The sequence below is a fragment of the Capricornis sumatraensis genome, chromosome 14, assembly GCF_032405125.1.
Source record: "Capricornis sumatraensis isolate serow.1 chromosome 14, serow.2, whole genome shotgun sequence".
Classification (NCBI taxonomy): Eukaryota; Metazoa; Chordata; class Mammalia; order Artiodactyla; family Bovidae; genus Capricornis; species Capricornis sumatraensis.
In genome coordinates, this window is record NC_091082.1 from 44190785 (window position 1) to 44213072 (window position 22288).

Below are 22288 nucleotides of genomic sequence, written 5' to 3' on the forward strand. Positions count from 1 at the left end.
TGCATAACTGAACCTCTTTGCTATATAGCAGAAACTAACACAACATTGTAAATCAACTAAACTTCAATAGAATACATTAAAAAAAAAGTTTCTTACACAATCTCCATCACTGACTTCTGCCAATCATGCTGATACAAAAACAAACACTGACATTCATGGACAGAAAGGAAAGCACCCTGTCTCTAGGCCAGCAAAGACCATGGCTGGTTTGCAGTGAACAGTTTAGGGCCCTAAAGAACTGGAGAGGATTTCAGGAGGATAAGAAATAAGTGACTATATTTCTATCAAAAAAGGAGAGTAAATAGGGTTCCACAAAGAGGAAATTATGACAGAGAGATGCTTCAGACAAGTACTTTTTATATCATGAATCAATCTTAATCTTATTTTCAAACAAGAATATCAGTGTCCCATAAATATTCCAAAAGTTTTTTAAGTTTCCACAATAGTATAAAACAATGACTCGTGTAAAGCTTATCAGTTTTAAAGATTTCATTCAGAGTAGCTTAGTTCTTAGTTTCTAAGCCTTATTTTGAATGAGACCTGGCCTTGGTCTCATCAAAAACCTAGATATTTTATTTAATGTTTCATTTTCTCTTAAATTGCTTAAAACAGAACAGTGATGTCAAAGGCGTAAACAGAATCCAATCAATTAAAATATAGGTGACTTCCTGTTGGCATATTCCTCGGGCTATTTTCAAGAATCATGTTGATAGACTGTGTTTTAAAACAGAGAGGTTTTCTATGGATTCTGTCTCTGGGAACTTTACAGTAGAGAAAGCTGACAGTGTTTCAAGATAAAGCAGTAATAACAGCAGTAACAACACTGAAAATAATGTGGTGGAGACTGCCAGTGCCCACCCAGTACTCATTTTCCCTTCCTCCTGCATAAAGAGGATTTTGATTTTGTTGGTGGATAACCAAATATATAACTTCTGTTACAGGTGGCGGGGAGGAGAGGATGATGACTCATTTCTGACTAATATCAAATAAGCTAAAGTGTTGGGTAGGGCTTACAGGAAAGCTCCTTAAAAGTAGGCACACTCATCTCACAGTATCCTGTTGCTCTTTGCCCTTCCGTTCTTTCTGCTGGAATGAGCACATCATGCCAGAGAGCAGCCACCTTGGAACTAAGGGGCAATCACAAGGGAAAGGACAAGAGCATTGCAGAGATCTGGGGACTGAATTCCAGAGCTGCTAAACCGAAGCCTATCATGGCCTGCCTCCTCACTTCTCGTTTCACAATAAGAAAACCTCTAATTTTTTTGTTGTATTTTTGGCACATCTATTTCTAGCAGCCAAATTCTTAACGGATATAAATAACAGTAATAACTACAATAACACTGATGATAACAACAGCACTGTTCTACTAAATGCTCTGCATTATTTAATACTTACTGATCTATGATTATTATCTCTGTATGACAATTGAGGTTTGGACCCCATAGCCAGCTAAGAAGCAGAGTTAGGATTTGAGTCCTGGCAATCTAGACAGCATATTGAAAAGCAGAGATATTACTTTGCCAACAAAGGTCCGTCTAGTCAAGGCTATGGTTTTTCCAGTGATCATGTATGGATGCGAGAGTCAGACTGTGAAGAAAGCTGAGCGCCAAAGAATTGATGCTTTTGAACTGTGGTGTTGGAGAAGACTCTTGAAAGTCCCTGGGACTGCAAGGAGATCCAACCAGTCCATTCTAAAGGAGATCAGTCCTGGGTGTTCTTTGGAAGGAATGATGCTAAAGCTCAAACTCCAGTACTTTGGCCACCTCATGCAAAGAGTTGACTCATTGGAAAAGACTCTGATGCTGGGAGGGATTGGGGGCAGGAGGAGAAGGGGACAACAGAGGATGAGATGGCTGGATGGCATCACTGACTCTATGGATGTGAGTTTGAGTGAACTCTGGGAGTTGGTGATGGACAGGGAGGCCTGGCGTGCTGCAATTCATGGGGTCGCAAAGAGTCGGACACGACTGAGTGACTGAACTGAACTGAACTGAATTTAATTTTACTGGAGAAGGAAATGGCAACCTACTCCATTATTCTTGCCTGGAAAATCCCATGGACAGAGGAGTCTGGCGGGCTACAGTCCATGGGGGTCGCAAAGAGTTGGACATGACCAAGTGGACATGACCCTTATTAAAGCATGCTATGTCTAAATAGCACACATCTCTAGCTGGCAACATACATCATTTTCGATGACTGAATTCATAAATAGCAAAATCATACTGATCATTCACCAGAGAAGATATTTTGTCACAAGTTGTATCTGCCATGTGGGAGGCCTTCATATTTTGTGCCAAAAAATATAGTTAAAAATAATTTTAAGAGACTTCCCTGGTGGTCCAGTGGTTAAGACTCCATGCTTGCAAGCAGGGAACAAGGGTTTGATCCCTGGTCAGGGGACTAAAATCCTTCATGCCATGCAGTATGGCCAAAAAAGTTTTTTTAATTAAAAATAGATTAAAATATAGTTTAACATTTCTTGGTACTTAACAAATGCCAAAGATTATACTAATTGAACCCCAATAGAATACAAATTCACCTCATTACTGGCGAATTATGTTTGTTTTTTTTTTACATGACTTTCTCCCTCCCTCCTTTCTCCAGATTCAAGAATATTTTCTGACTCAGAGAAGGAGCGAAAAACCCACTCCAACTTTGGTCACTGCACAAAGCTATATCAACCATAGCAGCTTACAGAGAGCAGGCACAGAGTCTGGTACCAGTGCAACTGATGTTGTATTTCTTACTTGATACTCAAGGCTTCACAGGTTCTCATCACAGAAGTGATTATAAGGACAAGGTCTTATTTGCTTTCTACAAAGATTAAATATATTGCACTTGTGTAAGTTCTTTTCACTGATACGTTATCCAAAAAAAAACTCCTTGTTTTTGAAAAAAGGGTTAAAGTGTTTCAAAACTATTTCTTCATTTAGTTCTGTATTGATAAATCACTCAATATTTAATATGAAGTGAATGCCTTCTTTCCCTCATTTCTTTAGCAAACCCAGGTGTAGCTTGTCTCTAAGGATGGCCTTTATGAGTTGCACCATCCGGTACTTGTAACCTTGGGTGTCTGCCCCTACACTGAATACAGGCTGGCCTGGGATTCACTTTAACGAGACATGTTAAGGTGAATGAAAGGGATGTACTGGAAAGTTTATGTGATGGAAGGGATGTTGTGCCAGTTCTTGATCTAAGCCTTAAGAAGGCCTAGCTGCTTCTGCTTTTGGCAGTCCTAAGCTGCCACATAAGGAGTCTTTCTGCTGGACACGTGACCATGTGACCATGTGAAAGGGGTGTTCAGCTGTCTGATCCAAGCTCTCTTGTGGTTCTCCACCAAACGTCAGAGATGTGAAAGAGTTCTCTTGAACATTCTAGCCCAGTTGAACCCCTATGTGACTGCAGCTCCAGCCAGCATCACAAGGAATAAATAAACCACCAAAAGAACCCAGTAAACCACAGAACTGTGAGAGAGAAAATGATTATTATTATTTTTTTTATCCACTAAGTTTTGGGATCGTTTATAACACAGCAATAGATAACTGAAACACTCTGAAATAATAAAAAAGAATACATGAATAGTGTTTCTTTGCTGGGAATCATTGCAGTGAATACTCAAACCATACAGACTTCTACCTGGAGTTAGTAAAAAAGAAAAAAAAAAACAACTTTTTTTTTCTTTCCTGAATAAAGCTTATTGACCTGGTCTTGACTTGGCCCACAGGAACACAAAGTGAAAAACAACATCTTCAGAACAGGGTAACTTGGGGATCACCTAGAAGACAAGTGATCAATCAACACATTAGTGTTCTACAGAGAGAAGTAAATGTGTGCCATGGAAAAATCATCGGTGTTGGAGTCATATGTGGATTTGGGTTTGCCTCCCAGCATTTCTGTTTCCTTCCTATGAGATCTTGAGCAAATCATTTAGTATCACCAAATCTCCGTTTCCTTAGCTCCCAAGTGAGAATACTGGCTGCTGCTGCTAAGTCACTTCAGTCATGTCCGACTCTGTGCAACCCCATAGATAGCAGCCCACCAGGCTCCCCCATCCCTGGGATTCTCCAGTCAAGAACACTGGAGAGGGTTGCCATTTCCTTCTTCAATGCATCAAAGTGAAAAGTGAAAGTGAAGTTGCTCAGTCGTGTCTGACCCTCAGCGACCCCATGGACTGCAGCCCACCAGGTTCCTCCATCCATGGGATTTTCCAGGCAAGAGTACTGGAGTGGGGTGCCATTGCCTTCTCCGGAGACTACTGGCAGTTCCCACCTTTTAGGACTGTTTTAAGGGTTCAATTAGATAAATGTATGTAAAATGCCTAGCACAGTTTTGGTATATAATAGGTATTCAGAAAGTCTTATAGAGGTATCATGATGAGATCTTGGCTGAATTGAAGGCCTAAGTCTGGGGGCATGCCTCCCTCCCACCATAGTTCCTCTGATTGCCTTCCAAGGGATGGCAAGAACTGAATCCTTCGTCTGACCAACAAGTATTATGATGTCCATCTTGGGCTACTGCTACTAGCTGAACTGTGTTCCCCTCACATTCACATGTCTCTTAGTTATCTCAGAATGTGACTGTATTTGGAGAAGGATCTTTAAACTGCTAATTAAATTAAGCTGGGGTGGTTAGGGTGGATCCTAATCCAACCCTTGTAAGAAGAAGAGATTAGGGCCCAAACACACACAGAAGAAAGACTATGTGAAAACAAGAAGACAACCTAGATGGATGGGATGGGGAGGGAGATGGGAGGGAGTTTCAAAAGGGAGGGGATATATGTATACCTCTGGCTGATTCATGTTGAGGTTTGACAGAAAACAGCAAAATTCTGTAAAGCAATTATCCTTCAATAAAAAATAAATAAAACTGTTAAAAAAAAAAGAGAGAAGAAGACAGTCATCTACCAACCGAGGAGTGAAGGCCTTGGAAGAAACCAAGGCTGCTGACACCTTCATCTCAAACTTCTGGCCTCCACAAATGTGAGTACATAAATTTTTGTTGGTTAAACCACCCAGTCTGTGGCACTTTGTTATGGCAGACATGGTAAACTAGCTACTCTGAAAATGACTAAGGTACCTAAGGTACATGAAACAAGCTAATAAATCACTGGTTACAAAAGGAGTGGAAAGGAATGGAGCAGAAAGAGATGGGGGAAACGAAAAGAGAATGGAGAGAGGCCTTGCCACTTGGGGAGCTCGGGTTGTGATGTCATTTGGGATCTGCCTAAATCCATGCCTAAGCCTGGGAGGTAAAAGGTTCACCTAAGGATATAGAACAGCCAAAAGAAAATAACACCTCTATACCAAATGCAGAAAGAGCAAAAACTCTTCCCTTGGGACCCTCTTCCTCTAGAAAAGTATTAAAACAGCTTACAGTACAAGTAAAAAGGGGAAACGCTCTGCTATTTTGAGCCTCTTTCACTCTTGGAAATGACATATGTGGTGTCAACATTCAATGAGAGCTATTCAGAATTTGGCACTTTTAATTCATGTGAGAATGCCAATTCCACTGAGTAAGGAAGATATTAGAGCTATACTTAATATAGAGTGCAAATATTGCACTGGAGTAGGTTAGAGATAGAAATGTCAATTATATGTAAAATTAAATACCACCTTCTTGAATCATTCATCTTGGCATCATGGAAAAATTTCCAGCCTTCTCCAAGAGTGTCAGATTTGGTAACATTAATTCATAAACTGACTGATTCCTGAGTGAGTCAACAGTGACTAAAATACTTTGAATAAATGTTCCACTTATTTAAATTGTCCGGTCAAAACCACAATTTACTGAATTCTCTGTGGGGGTTTATATTTTTTAAAGGGTTACCGTTGCCACTTGCATCCTCTCAATGCTCCCTATGCTACTGACACACAAGAAACCGAGTAGACATGATTAATAGGATGCTGATTGGGCACCCCCATGTCTTAAAAGTCGACAACAAAAAAGATTCGTTACATAGGTAGCCATGGTGATTATATTAAAAAATAGAGCTTACTCCCATGAACAGATGATCCTGGGTTTCAAGGCAGGACCTTACTGCATCTTTGTCTCTGGAAATTCTAAAATAACTTCTTTTAGTGAACAAGGGACATTACATTGAAACTTGAAATTATGGGAGATTATGAGAATAGAGCTTGAAATTAACAAAACCAAACCATAAAAATCTAAGATTTTACTGTAACCTCTTTTACTCCCTTTTAAAACTGAAGTTCTTCAGATCATATGGAAACTTAATACCTGGTTTAACATTTAGTGCTAAATATAAACCAAAGATTTAAGGACTATGAAGCTGGCATTAAACATATACCCTTCCAAATTAGTCCTGATGGCTGTTAGAGTCATAAAATATTCAGAAGAAAGTTACTAATCCATGTCATTTTATAATTTTAATTAATTTAATGATTCTCTTATTTGTTCCTTAGTGGAGGGAACTTTCTGAGTCTTTCAGTGACACTGTGGAATTTACTTTGCTTCTAATCTGTAAACTAATATACAAAATAGTAAATCAAAAATATTGAAGAACCTTGCCAAGGTTCTTCCCTTTCGCGTATGCCCAGATCTATTAATTTTTTAAAATTATTTTATTTTTGGCTCTACTGGGTCCTCATTGCTGCTTGCGGGCTTTCTCTAGCTGTGGCGAGTAGAAGCTACTCTCTAGTTGTGGTGCACAAGTTTCTCCTTGCGGTGGCTTCTCTTATCACAGACCATGAGCTCTAGACGGTGTGGGCTTCAGTGGTTGTGGCACATGGGTGTAGTTGTCTCTCCCAGCCCGTGAGATCTTCCTGGACCAGGGATTGAACTGGTGTCCTCGGCATTGAAAAGCAGATTCTTAAGCACTGGACTTCCAGGGAAGCCCCTAGATTTATTCATGTAAATGTGAAACAACATTTTTAAGTTGGAGATATCTGAATGTAATGTCTGAACATGTTAGAAAAAAGTGCCCCATAGGCCAGCATGATAGGTTCTGCATGGCTAAAATATCATATACTTGAATGAGAAAAACTAATATGTGTTCATCTCAGTGGAATGACATTAGTCATAAAAGCTCGAGCTGTAAAATGCTTATTACTTGATTTTCTACCATTTCCAAAGGACTAGTGATAATATATATTCTACTTTGAACAGAAAAAATTCTTTGCTTCATTTCCTTTAACTTATAAATTATTTTTATCTTTCTTTTAAAAACTGTATCCTCATTTGGATGATATTGGAAAGGCATGGACTAAAAATAAAAATGCCTTAGTGAAGTCGCTCAGTCGTGTACGACTCTTTGCGACCCCATGGACTGTAGCCCACCAGGCTCCTCCATTCATGGGATTCTCCAGGCAAGAATACTGGTGTGGGTTGCCATTTCCTTCTCCAGGAAAAATGTCCTAAGCTTAGGCTTTATTTAAAATATTGTTGACATGACACTGCTAGGCTGTTATCAATGCCCAGTGATATTTTGTGGTATGGACACGAAGTAACAAAGCTAACTTCTATGATCTATCACCTGGCACTCATTATTCTGCCATTAAATATTACCAGGGTTTTAGTATTGAGACATTACAGGAACTTTTTACTCAGATGTGGTATGTAGAGAAGTTTGACTCATAAAGAAAATCCTTGTTTTCATTTATTTTTTAATCAGCAGATCATGCTTCATTAGTCCAGCAATCAACTCAAAATTCTTGGTAGTGCTCCCAAGATTAAATCACAACATGGAGTTATTGGAATAGAGGCAATTCTGCTGAAAGTGGCCAAGTTACAGAGGGCTTGACCTACTATCAAGAAAATGCCATATAAATCCATGCTGTGAAAACTTTCACACTTTTCCTGTTTAAAGTATATGCATGATTTCTACTATACTTCCTAAATAGTTTGTGGTCCCTCAAGTACTTCTATCTTCTGATTTTCATTTATAGTTGTCAGTAACCAGACAGCATTTTTTTTTTTTTTGTAAATGAGAATGAGACACTGGATGCAAAATGTTCCTTCCACAAAGGTTCCAAATTTTTCATAATCTTTTGCTAAGAGGCCAGTGAAGTTTGCTCAGTTGTGTCCGACTCTTTGCGATCCTATGGTCAGTAGCCTACCAGGTTCCTCCATCCATGGAATTTTCCAGGCAAGAGTACTGGAGTGGGTTGCCATTTCCTTCTCTAGGGGATCTTCCCTACCCAGGGATCAAACCCAGGTCTCCCGCATTGCCGGCAAACACTTTACTGTCTGAGCCACCAGCTTTGTACTTATCATGCCACTGAGCAGAGAAAACTAAGGCTTTGAGGCAGATTTTATAAACCTGCACTGAGGTATTCTACCTGAAATAAACTATTCTGTTTGTGAGATTCTAAACCTAAAACCCAAATTAAATGTTCTCTATCTTCTGGCACTTAACTTTTTAAATATATTTTTCATACCTGAACCCTACTACAAGGATACTTTCACTCCAACCAAAATGTTTATTCATGTTTCTTTGAACTTATACATCTTTTCTTCCACAACTTCATTTGAAATACTCCCTCTTTGTAGAATACCCACCTTTTATTACCTTCTTTTAATGTCTATCCAAGTCTCACCTCCATATATGACTTTTCCTAAATATTGTTTGTGGTCCCTCAAGCAAGTACTTCTATCTTCTGATGTTCATTTACATTTTCATGGGAATATATATTATGGGAATATATTTTAAGAATTAAGAACATGATATAATGAGTATAGAATATTGTTTCATGTGTATGGATTTGTCTGTTGTATTTTTGGACCCTTCAAATACAGGTAGGTCAACATGCACTTGTTGGTAATAATGACAAAAGGAATTTCAGAATGTGATTATCAGGCTTCCATTTGCCAAGGAGGCTTAAACGAAGCCTAATATTAATTTAAACTTCTACGTGAGAAACTAGGGGAAAAAAAGAGCAAATTAAATCCAAATTAAGCAGAAGAAATAATAAAAACTAGAGCACAAATCAATAAAATTTAAAAGATGTCATCAATAGGTAAAAAAGGGAACCCTCTTACACTGTTGGTGGGAATGCAAACTAGTACAGCCACTATGGAGAACAGTGTGGAGAGTCCTTAAAAAACTGCAAATAGAACTGCCTTATGACCCAGCAATCCCACTGCTGGGCATACACACCGAGGAAACCAGAATTGAAAGAGACACATGTACCCCGATGTTCATCGCAGCACTGTTTATAATAGCCAGGACATGGAAACAACCTAGATGTCCATCAGCAGATGAATGGATAAGAAAGCTGTGGTACATATACACAATGGAGTATTACTCAGCCACTAAAAAGAATACATTTGAATCAGTTCTAATGAGATGGATGAAACTGGAGCTGATCATACAGAGTGAAGTAAGCCAGAAAGAAAAACACCAATACAGTATACTAACACATATATATGGAATTTAGAAAGATGGTATTGATGACCCTGTATGTGAGACAGCAAAAGAGACACAGTTGTGTAGAACAGACTTTTGGACTCAGGGAGAGGGCGAGGGTGGGATGATTTGGGAGAATGGCATTGAAACATGTATACTATCATGTAAGAAACGAATCGCCAGTCTATGTTCGATACAGGATACAGGATGCTTGAGGCTGGTGCACGGGGATGATCCAGAGAGATGATATTGGGTGGGAGGTGGGAGGGGGGTTCCTGGTTGGGGACTCATATACACCCATGGCGGATTCATGTCAATGTATGGCAAAACCAATACAGCATTGTAAAGTAAAATAAAGTAAAAATAAAAATTTTAAAAAACAAACAAACAAAAAGTTAGGCCCTAAAAAAGACCAATAAAATCCATAAGCTTCTTGCCACCTTAATAAAGAAAAAAAAAAAAAAGGAAAGAAAATTATTAATACTACAAATGAAAGAGGGGATATCACTACAGATCCTTTGGAAATTAAAAGGATAATAAAGGATATTATGAAATAAATACTCTATGTCCCTAAAGCTGCTGCTGCTGCTAAGTTGCTTCAGTCGTGTCCTACCCTGTGCGACACCATAGACGGCAGCCCACCACGCCCTGGCATCCCTGGCATTCTCCAGGCAAGAACACTGGAGTGGGTTGCCATTTCCTTCTCCAATGCATGAAAGTGAAAAGTGAAAGTGAAGTCACTCAGTCCGACTCTTAGCGACCCCATGGATGGCAGCCCACCAGGCTCCTCCGTCCATGAGATTTCCTAGGAGAAACTGACTAATTCCTTGAAAGACACAAAAGAAGTATACCATCTGAATAGGCCTATATCTATTAATAACATTGAATCAATCATTAATAACCTTCCAAAACAGAAAGCACTAGGCCCAGATTGGTGAATTCTACCAAACACATAAGATTATATTAATTCTCTACAATCTCTTACAGAAGACAGAAGCAGAAGGAGCACTTCCCAAGTCATTTTTTGAGACCAGCATTACTCTAATAATAAAACCAGAAAAACACTACATAAAAACTGCATAATAATATCTCTCATGAACATAGATGCAAACTTCCTCAACAAAATATTAGCAAATAAAGTCCAACAATATATAAAAATAATCAGACATTACAATGAAGTGAGATAATCCTAGTATGTAAGGCTGTATCAACATTTGAAAATCAGTGAATGAACTCTATTACATCAACAGGCTAAAAAAGAAAAATCATATGCTCACTGATTCTTAGGAAAAGCATTTGATAAAATCCCACACACTCTTAGCAAACAAGGAACAGAGGGAACTTCCTCAACTTAATAAAGAATATCTACTGAAAAAACAAACAAAAGCCTACAGCTAACGTCATACTTAAAAGTGAGAAACTCAAAGCTTTCCCACTAAGACTGGAAAAAAGGCAAGGATTTCCTCTCTCAATACTACTTTTCAACATTGCACTGGAATTCCTAGCTAATGCAATAAGAAAAAAAAAGGAGGGGAAATAAAAGGTAGACAGATTAGGAAAGAAAAATAAAACTGCCTTTGTTCATAAATGACATGAGAAACAAATAAATGAACAAAAAACTTTCAGAGCTAATAAGCAATTATTGCAACTTTTCAGGTTATAAGGTTAATTTGCAAAAGTAAGTGACTTTTCTATGCCAGCAATGAACAAGATAAATTTGAAATGAAAAATACAATACCACTTATATTTTAACCAAAAAATAATACTTAGGTATAAATCTAATGAAATATATTAAAGATCTATATGAGGAAATATATAAAACTCTGACAAAAGAAATCAAAGAACTAATTCCTTGAAAGAAGGATATACAGAAGATATATACCAACTATAAAGCAACAGTAACCCAGAAAGTTTAGTACTGATGAAAGAAGTAGATCAATGAAACGGAATAGAGAGCCCAGAAATAGACCCATATAAATACAGTCAACTGAACATTGACACAGGAATGAAGGAAATACAGTGTCTTTTCAACAGATGATGTGTATCACTGAAGATATAATGGTGGCATATCAGCATAGAAAAAGATGTTTCATATCACATTTTGTGGATGTCAACAAACTGATTCTAAAGTTTGTATGTAGAAGCAAAAGACTCTGAATAGCCAATACAACACTGAAGAAGAGCAACAAATTTGGACTGACACTACCAGACTTCAAGACCTAGAAGAGAAACAGTAATCAAGATAGTGATGAAAAAAAAAACAGACAAAAAGATCAGTAAAACAAAACATGAGCATAGGAGAGGAGTCACAGGCCTACATAAACACAGTCAATCACTCTTTGACAAAGGGGCAAAGGCAATGCAATGGAGCAAAAGTAGCCTTTTTCTTTTTTGGCTGTGCCACACAGTTTGTGGGATCTTATTGATAACTCCCTAACCAGAGATGGAACCCGGACTATGGCTGTGAAAGCCCTGAGTCCTAACTGCTAGACTGCCAGCGAATTCCCAAAGATAGCCTTTTTAACAAATGTTGCTGAGCTATTGGACATGCATGCATGCTAAGGCACTCAATCATGTCTGACTCTTTATGACACTATGGACTGTAGCCTGCCAGGCTCTTCTGTCCATGGAGATTCTACAGGCAAGAATACAGGAGTGAGTTGCCATGCCCTCCTCTAGGGGGATCAAACCCTTGTCTCATGTCTCCTGAACTGGCAGGCAGGTTCTTTACCACTAGTGCACCATCTGGGAAGCCTAAACTATTGGATATCCACATGCAAAATAAAAATGAATCTAGACACAGTTCTTACATCCGTCACAAAAATTAACTCAAAATGGATTACAGACCTAAATGTAAAACACAAAACTATAAAACTCCTAGAAGATGGCATGAGAAAATATAGTTCACCTTGAGCATAGAGGTGATTTTTGAAATACAACACCAAAGGCATAATCCATGGAAAGAATAATTGATAAACTGGATTACATTAAAATCTCTGCTCTGAGAGGACACCATCGAAAGAATGAGAAGCCACAAACTGGGATAAAATAATAACAAAAACACAAGTGACAAAGGACTGTTACATGAAATATACAAAAATCTTTTAAAACTCAACAATAAGGAAACAAACAAGGGACTTTCCTGGTGGTCTAGTGGTTAAGAATCTGCCTTCCAATGCACACGACGTGGGTTCAATCCCTGGTTGGGGAACTAAGATCCCATATGCTGGAAAAGATAAAACTATGGAAATAGTGAAAACATCAGTGATTGCCAGGAGCTGGGGAGAAGGAAAGACAAACAGACATTGCACAGGATTTTTAATGTGGTGAAACTACTCTGTATGATACTGTAATGGTGGCTATGTGTCATTATACATGTGTTCAAACCCACAGAATGTACAGCCTCAAAGGTGAACTCTAATTTAAACTGCAGATTTGGGGTGATAAGGATGTGCCAATTGTGGGGTCACCAATTCTAATAAATGCACCACTCTGGGTCAGGGATGCTGATAATGGGGAGGCAGTCCATGCGTCAGGGGAGGGGGTATTTCAAAAATCCCTGTACCTCCCCCCTCATTGTGCTGTGAACCTAAAACTGCTATAAAACTAGTCTATTAAACAACAAAACACCAAAACCGAAACCATAATGTTCATAATGCTAGATCATTAACTCAATATATAGCAGCACTCGATCTATTAAATTATAGGCAATTTTGTTCTGTCGGTTGTCATGTTAGGTGTAATTGTTTCATCTTCTTGGAATGTTAGATCCATAAGGTCAGGAAGCATACCTGAAATTCATTCCCTAGGGATATGTCTAAAGGTCAATACATATATCTTTTAGTGAAGGAATTACATTTAAAGTCCTTAAATAAAATATGATGCAATGAAATAGTACAATGTAGAAAGTTTTCTGGATTTTAGAAGTGAAGTGAAGTCACTCAGTTATGTCTGAGTCACTCAGTCCATCTTCGCCACCCGATGGACTGCAGCCTACCAGGCTCTTCCGTCCATGGGATTTTCCAGGCAAGAGTATTGGAGTGGGTTGCCACTTCCTTCTCCAGAGGATCTTCCTGACCCAGGGATCAAACCCAGGTCTCCCGCATTGTAGGCAGATGCTATACCGTCTGAGCCATCAGGGAAATCCTTTGGATTTTAGAAGGGGGCGACAGAGGATGAGATGGTCGGATGTTGTCAATGACTCAATGGACATGAGTTTGAGCAAACTCAAGGAGATAGTGAAGGACAGGGAAGCCTGGTGTACTGCAGTCCATGGGGTTGCAAAAAGCTGGACATAGTGACCAGACAACAACAACAACAAAATAATATATCTTTTAGCAAAGGAATTATATTTAAAGTCCTAAATAAAATATGATGCAAAGAAATAATACAATGTAGAAAGCTTTCTGGATTTTAAATGTAGTTAAGCAGGTATCCAAGAAATATTTCTTAAATAAATAAATGAAGGAATAAAACATCATTTTAGGGCATGCCGGCTTGAGTAGCCACAGCTGTCAGGCTCTAGAGCATAGGCTCTGTAGTTGTGGCACATGGGTTTTAGTTGCCCAAGGCCTACGGAATCTTCCCAGCCCTCAACATTTAAATTTCAGACTCTTATACTGATTCTGAAGATAAGCATCCTTCTTATCTAAGTGTGATTGGCTGGAAAACATAAAATAGAGAAAGAAATAAAAATAGTTAAAGAGAAATTTATGCCACAGACTAAATACAAGAGAAATACAGACTTTCTCTTTTAACTTTTTATTTTATACTGGACTATAGCTGATTAATGGAGAAGGCAATGGCAACCCACTCCAGTACTCTTGCCTGGAAAATCCCATGGACAGAGGAGCCTGGTGGGCTGCAGTCCATGGGGTCGCGAAGAGTTGGACACGACTGAGCGACTTCACTTTCCTTTTCACTTTCATGCATTGGAGAAAGAAATGGCAACCCACTCCAGTGTTCTTGCCTGGAGAATCCCAGGGATGGCGGAGCCTGGTGGGCTGCTGTCTATGGGGTCTCACAGAGTTGGACACGACTGAAGTGACTTAGCAGCATAGCTGATTAACAATGTTGTGACAGTTTTAAGTGAACAGCAAAGGGACTCAGCCATACATATACATGTATTTATTCTCCTTCAAACTGCCCCCCTCCATCCAGGCTGCCACATAACATTGAGCAGAGTTCCATGTGCTATACAGCAGATCCTTCTTGGTTATCATTTTAAATATAACCCTTTGCTTGACTTTCAAAATACAGGTCAGATGTTTAAACTAGCTCCTCTTCTCGGTAGTTCAGTTAATTGCAAAAGTACTGTAAGTGCTATTCCTGTCTGTCACTTCTGATTAAATCTTCCTTAACTAAAAAACAGTACAACCTGAGACTCTCTAGGTGAAAGGGAGCATTTGAAAAACAGGTGTCCCTGCATCAGAAAAACCAGGGAACTCTGTAACTGACCTATCATTTTGTGGGGTTCTTCTCATCCTAAAATAGTGATGGAAAGAACAACACAGATGTTTTGTTATTAGGGTTTCTGGGTGCCAAAAGCTTATCAGAATAGAAGGAAATGAATAGGGAAAATAAATAAATGAGAGGAGAGAAATGAAGATAATGGTGGTGAGAGCAATGCACTACTGCTATAATTGCACTCTTTCATGAGCTTAGAAAATAATTTCAAAATGGTTGTACCATTGACAGTTTGTTATAGGAAAGGAAGATTTCATTTCTGTCTAGGCACCCAATAAGATTAATCAGCTGTTTATACATAAATGCTGCAAAGCTTATCCTGTCACAAAAGGGTTAATTGAATTGAGTCCTATTGTTTAAATTCAGTAATTATGTTAACTGAATCAGAAAACACAAAGAAATTTGCTTTATTATCTACTGCTATCTTGCCAGGGAGAAAAATGGATCTTAAAAATAATGGGTTCACAACCTAGATGAAGATTTACATTTAATTGCATCCTTGGTACATCCCCTAAGAATAGAAGCAAATCAACCTCTTAAGGTTAATAGAAATTTACAAGTAAATTATGTATTATAACTAAGTGATATCTATACTCCTGCTACTAATATACCAACAGCAACAAAACCAACAATAACTATTACTTATTGGGCATCTGCTTGTATGCCATACTCTGGGCTCTGTTGTGGCAGATACCTAGATTGGGCCTCAATTTCTATTTTATCCTCCTTCTATTTCGTAACTGTTGTTATTGTCTTGGTGTTTAGTCACTAAATGCTAAAGGACATAAATCCTGAATATTCACTGGAAGGACTGATGCTGAAGCTGAAGCTCCAATACTTTGGCCACCTAATGCGAAGAACCAACTCACTGGAAAAGACCCTGATGCTGGGGAAGATTGAAGGCAGGAGGAGAAGGGGACGACAAAGGATGAGATGATTGGATGGCATTACTGACTCAATGGACAGGAGTCTGAGCAAGCTTCCGGAGATGAAGGACAAGGAAGCCTGGTGTGCTGCAGTCCATGGGGTCACAAAGAGTCAGACACGACTGAGCGACTGAACACTAAGTCGCATCCGACTCTGCAACCCCATGGACTGTAGCCCACCAGGCTCCTCTGTTCATGGAATTTCCCTGGCAAGAATACTGGAGTGTGTTGCCATTTCCTTCTCCAGGGGATTTTCCTGACCCAGGGATTGAACATGCGTCTCCTGCATTTGCAGGTGGATTCTTTACAGCTCAGCCTCCAGGGAAGCCCGCATTTGGTAATTAGAAAGCTACAAACTACATTTCCCAAACTCCCTTACATCTTAGATTCTTGTTACAAACTAGGCTCCACAAATCTGGGGCATTCATGGGAAATTTGGAAGAGAGAGGCAAACAAAGACTGTCTTCTTATATTGGAGGTTGGTGAGCATCATGGCAACCGTGACAGCCACAACCAAGGTTCCAGAGATCCGCGATGTGACGCGGATTGAGCGTATCGGCGCTCACTCCCACATCCGGGGCTGGGACTCGACGATGCCTTGGAGCCACGGCAGGCTTCCCAGGGCATGGTGGGCCAGCTGGCGGCCCGGAGGGCAGCCGGTGTGGTGCTGGAGATGATCCGAGAAGGGAAGATTGCTGGCCGGGCGGTTCTCATCGCTGGCCAGCCGGGCACTGGGAAGACAGCCATTGCCATGGGCATGGCGCAGGCCTTGGGGCCCGACACCCCATTCACAGCCATCGCAGGCAGTGAGATTTTCTCTTTGGAGATGAGCAAGACAGAGGCACTGACCCAGGCCTTCAGGCGCTCCATCGGCGTGCGCATCAAGGAGGAGACCGAGATCATCGAAGGGGAGGTGGTGGAGATCCAGATTGATTGGCCGGCCACAGGGACGGGCTCCAAAGTCGGCAAGCTGACCCTCAAGACCACAGAGATGGGAGACCATATATGACCTGGGCACCAAGATGATCGAGTCCCTGACCAAGGACAAGGTCCAGGCCGGGGACGTGATCACCATCGACAAGGCCACAGGCAAGATCTCCAAGCTGGGACGCTCCTTCACACGGGCTCGCGACTATGACGCCATGGGCTCCCAGACCAAGTTCGTGCAGTGCCCAGACGGGGAGCTGCAGAAGCGCAAGGAGGTGGTGCACACGGTGTCTCTCCAAGGGCTTCCTGGCCCTCTTCTCAGGCGACACAGAGATCAAGTCCGAAGTCCGAGAGCAGATCAACGCCAAGGTGGCCGAGTGGTGGGAGGAGGGTAAAGCAGAGATCATCCCTGGCGTGCTGTTCATCGACGAGGTCCACATGCTGGACACTGAGAGCTTCTCCTTCCTCAACCGGGCCCTGGAGAGTGACATGGCGCCTGTCCTCATCATGGCTACCAACCGCGGCATCACCCAGATCCGCGGCACCAGCTACCAGAGCCCCCACGGCATCCCCATTGACCTGCTGGACCGTCTGCTCATCGTCTCCACCTCCCCCTACAGCGAGAAAGACACAAAGCAGATCCTTCGCATCCGGTGCGAGGAAGAAGACGCGGAGATGAGTGAGGACGCCTACACGGTTCTGACCCGCATGGGGCTGGAGACCTCGCTGCGCTATGCCATCCAGCTCATCACGGCTGCCAGCCTGGTGTGCCGCAAACGCAAGGGCACCGAGGTGCAGGTGGACGACATCAAGCGGGTCTACTCTCTCTTCCTGGACGAGTCGCGCTCCACGCAATACATGAAGGAATACCAAGACGCCTTCCTCTTCAATGAGCTCAAAGGTGAAATCATGGACACCTCCTGAGCTGATCACCCTTCCCCCCACCCCATCCCCACCCCCCGTTTTCTACTAGAGTTCTGACACTGTGACTTTGTATAAAATGGTTCTGAAACTGGGAAAAAAAAAAAAAAAAAGACTGTCTTCTTATTGCTCTGATGCTGGCAAGCATGTTCAGGGAGTGTTCACAGGGGCTGAACAAACTTGCAGCGTGGTATCATCAGGTTCACAGCTGTGAGATGGCAGTTACATCAGCGGTTGTGGTTGAGGTGGCATCAGAAGCAGGTGCCTGAGTCTGTTTCACAGTTAGCTGTTGTTCAGTTGCTCAATCATATCTGACTCTGTGACCCTGCAGACTGTAGCCACCAGGTTCCTCTATCCTCCACTATCTCCTAGCATCCACTCAAATTCATGTCCATTGAGTTCATAATGCCATCTAACCACCTCATCCTGTGCTGCCCCCTTCTAGTAATTGCGCTCTGCTCTTCCTCAGTAGCTTACTGGACATCTTCCAAGGGAGGCTCATCTTCTAATGTCATATCTTTTTTGCCTTTTCATACTCTTCATGGAGTTTTCCATGCACAAATACTGGAGTGGTTTGCCATTCCCTCCTCCAACGGACCACGTTTTGTCAGAACTCTTCACTATCACCCATCTATCTTGGGTGGCCCTGCACGGCATGGACCATAGTTTCATTGGGTTATACAAGTTCCTTCACCATGACAATGCTGTGATATGTGAAGGGGCACAATTGCAGTAGTGTGAGGTCAGTGACCTGTGGCATCCTCTTCCTTCCCTTGATTTCCCGTATTAAACCCCTTTCTTCTTGAAACATCATGATTTGTTTCTGTTTTCTATACTGAACTCTGATGACACAGTCCATTTTTTTGTATATGGTCTCATTCAGTGCTTAGTCTGAAATGTCATTATTTCTATTCAGCAAATGGGGAAAATGAGCCTGAGAAAAGTAATTTTTCCTAAGTCACAAAGTTGGTAGGTGAAGAAGCTGGGGATTTGAATTCAGATCACCCAACTCCAGAGCCTGTGCTCAGAAGCACTATACTCCTCAGCCTGTCTCAGATTCATATTCAACTTTAAACTTTTGATTTACCTTTGAACGCAAGTTCAAATCAAGTAAAAGGCTTACTGAAAGCTCAGCTAATTTCTGTTTCTACTCATCACTTCTGTATGCTTACAGACTTTGGACTGACTTAGAAGTAGAAATGCTGGTCTTGCAATATTTTCGGCTTAGTCAGAATAAAGTAAGAAGTCTGCTCTCCTGGGAAGTCAAAGCAAGCTTCAAGTTTTAGTAAAATGATGTTTGAGATCTTAGAGAAATAAATTTTTACCAGTTATTGAAAAAATATGAAATGCATTTCTGATCATAACTAAGGAAAGAAAAAAAGCACCTGCAATCTTGATCATTATAATAACCAATGACCTAATCACAAAGAATATAAAGACAGTATACATATTAGAAAAACGTAGCATTACTGGTTAGGAGACTAATGTTCTATATGCACTGAGCTATGGAATCTCAACCTTTCCTTGTAGCTCAGTCAGTAAAAAATCTGCCTGCAATGCAGGAGACCTGGGTTTGAGTCCTGGGTTGGGGAAGATTCCCTGAGGAAGGAAATGGCAACCCACTCCAGTATTCTTGCCTGGAGAATCCCATGGACAGAGGAGCCTGGCAGACTACAGTCTGTGGGGTTGCAAGAGTCAGACATGAGTTAGCAACTAAACTACTATGGAATCTCAGTGTATATAGTCACTTCCTTCTTCAGGCTACACACCTCTCATTGGTAAAAATAAGGGGGATAGACTGGAATTTGACTTCCTCAAAATCTAGAATCATGAAATGTTAGCGCACAGAAAGGGTTTACAGTGGGACTCTCGATCTTTGTCACCTTACAGCACATATAGAAAAGGCTATTTCCTGTGTGACACACTGAAGTCATAGCAGGAAGCCATTCAGAATCAAAGGAACTGCTCTGAGGCCTCTGAGGATCAATTTCTCAGATCATTTGTGGGGAAGTCTAAACTTAGAGAACCACCGGTTCATCCTCATCAATTTCCACATGGAGAAACTAAAGCAAATTTATAACAACCCAATAAGTTACAGGAAAGTATATGGTATCGATATATTATCAATTGTGATACTTGTATATTATTTAATAAGTTTTCCCCAATTTGTTCCCCTTCAGTTCATTTTCTACACAGCAGCCAGGAACTTTCTTAAAACGTACAGATTTGATCACGTCAGTGCCCACTTTCCCTTTCATTGTTCTTCGGATAAAGACCCATGTTCTTTATCACAATAAGAGAGCCCACTGGGCCCTGCATGTTCCAACCTCTGTTTCTCCAGGGTCATCTCATGCTCTTCTCCCCACTGTACTTTATGTTCCTTTTTTCCTCTCCTAAAACAGCCCAGGCACTTTTCTGCATCAGAGATTTAGAGTCTAGGGTCTCTTTTACTTTCTTCCCCAGCTGACACTTAACTCATTTCCACAGTTCTCAGTTCAAACATCGTTTCCTCAAGAAAACCTTCCCTAATCCCCTTCTACATCAGGTTCCCCTACTATTTCTCATCTTTTCTTTCACTGCACAGCACTGATAACAGTATGAACTTGCTCATCTCTTTTGTGATTATCTGATTAGTGCTTGCTGTCCTCATTAGACTCTGAGCTCTGAAAAGGGACAGTGTGTCTTTTGGTCTCTCCTCAGAGCCAACCACAGCTTCATAGGGCCACTTACAAAATCATTGTTACCAAGATCTGACACTCTCATTGGAGAAGGATGAAAAATTTTTCATGATGCCAGGACAAATGATTCAAGAATATGTTTCCATTAGATATTTATTTAATGAATAAATGTATGGTTTTACTCAGGCTATAAGTAGGAGTCTTCCTGGCAACTTTAAGCTTTGAACTGATAAGGTTCTGTTCATCAAATTTCTTATGATGTAAAATACAGATATGGTGACACTTATTCTAATTAATGAACAGTATGTCCTTGCATGTCCTGGCGGCATACACATGAATATTTGCATGCTTTCAGTACAAATATTCTTAATTTTTGGATTATGGAACACAGCGATATCTAATAAAAGCTTTGGATACTTTTTTTAAGAAAACGAATAATTCACAACATTTTTTACAAATAATGTGAAAATAATTCACAAACAATCTTAGGCAGTCAGTCCATGGGCTATCTCTATGAATAAATTTCAAGCACCTAAATAGGGCATAAAATAATTATTTGATTTGATACTTAGATACCTTTCCAAGCTCACCTGCCACTTTTTAATATTATTTAAAATTCTAATATATCACAATCAGCATGGTTTCCCAACATACACATCATTTCCCTTCCTAGGATGCCATCCTCATTTTTTCTTTTTAACATATCCTCCAATACTTGAATCAAAACTTATCTTCCAGGGGCCTCACCTGACTCATCTGCTGGGAAATAGGCTTCTCATAAGGGCTTTCATGACACCAGGTAAAATCAGCATCCTAGCATTTACTTCTTGATATTAAAATTATAGTCTTTCCTGGAGGACATTAAATTTTTTGAGTGTAGGGACCATGTCTGAAGCTGTTCAACCCTCTGCAGCCCAGTGTTTGGAACTGAGAGGGTAACAGGCAGGAAGGCCAAGGGTCTCCAAATGGAGGAAATAGCTGGCAAGTGTCAGACGTTTTTATCTCTCTTAAGCGGCAGGAGGAAACCAAGTAGCGATATTTTTTCCTTCTCTATACAAATTTAAAAGGAGGTTTCTCTTAAAATTCTGTGTTGCCATGACACCTGGTTTCACCTGAAGTTAACAAATGCCTTTTTCTTATGGAAATGTTTATCTTAGGCTATGCTATTGTACTATGCATTTACCCCAAACTCTGTCTTCAAGTCGGTTCCGCCTTTTGGCTCAGAACCTACTTGATAAACCAGTATGTTATACTCCGATACTGTTCCTCTCATCTATGTAAATAACACTATTTGTATGGTGCTCTGCCCTTCTTCAAGATTCAAGTTAATCCTTTTATGGCCCAAGATGAACCATTTGGAGCCAAGATTATCCCAAAATATATCCTATGGGTGAGGGGCCTGGTGCCATTCTAAGTTTTGAGACATTTCTTTCTTTCATTAACAGACTGCTGATAACTATATAACATCCAGCTAAAGACCAGCAGGGGGGTACTCTTTCTGCCCCCTCCTGATGCCTATGTCAGAAGCTTTCTCTATCTCCTTTATACTTTAATAAAACTTTATTACACAAAAGCTCTGAGCAATCAAGCCTCGTCTTTGGCCCCTGATTGAATTCTTCTCCTCCGGGGGCAAAGAATCCCGGTGTCTTAATTCAACAACCTTTCAGAACAGTGAACAATACAAATAGGTCTTCAATACTTGTATGTTAATTTGAACTGTTGAAGAACCAAAATTAACAATGGAAGACGAGTCAAGAGTACCCATAAATAATGCTCCTCCACTGAGAGGACAAATAGGAATACTAACAAATAAACTGAACATCTACAGTGTATGTGCTGTGCATAGTCGCTCAGTCATGTCCGACTCTGCAACCCCATGGACTGTGGCCCATTGGGTTCCTTTCTCCATGGGGATTCTCCAGGCAAGAATACTGGAGTGGGTTGCCATGTCCTTCTCCTTCTATAATGTATAATCATCAACAAAGGCTGTTAACACAAAAGACATA

At 40.5% G+C, this 22288-nt stretch overlaps 1 protein-coding gene and 1 pseudogene across 2 annotated transcripts in view; one reads left to right on the top strand and one right to left on the bottom strand.

Moving 5' to 3' along the window:
• The window catches only part of NME7 (NME/NM23 family member 7), a 242786-nt gene that overhangs the window by 18385 nt on the left and 202113 nt on the right, over window positions 1–22288 (bottom strand). The window lies entirely within an intron of this gene.
• Window positions 16248–17607, top strand: LOC138090783 (ruvB-like 2 pseudogene; annotated as a pseudogene).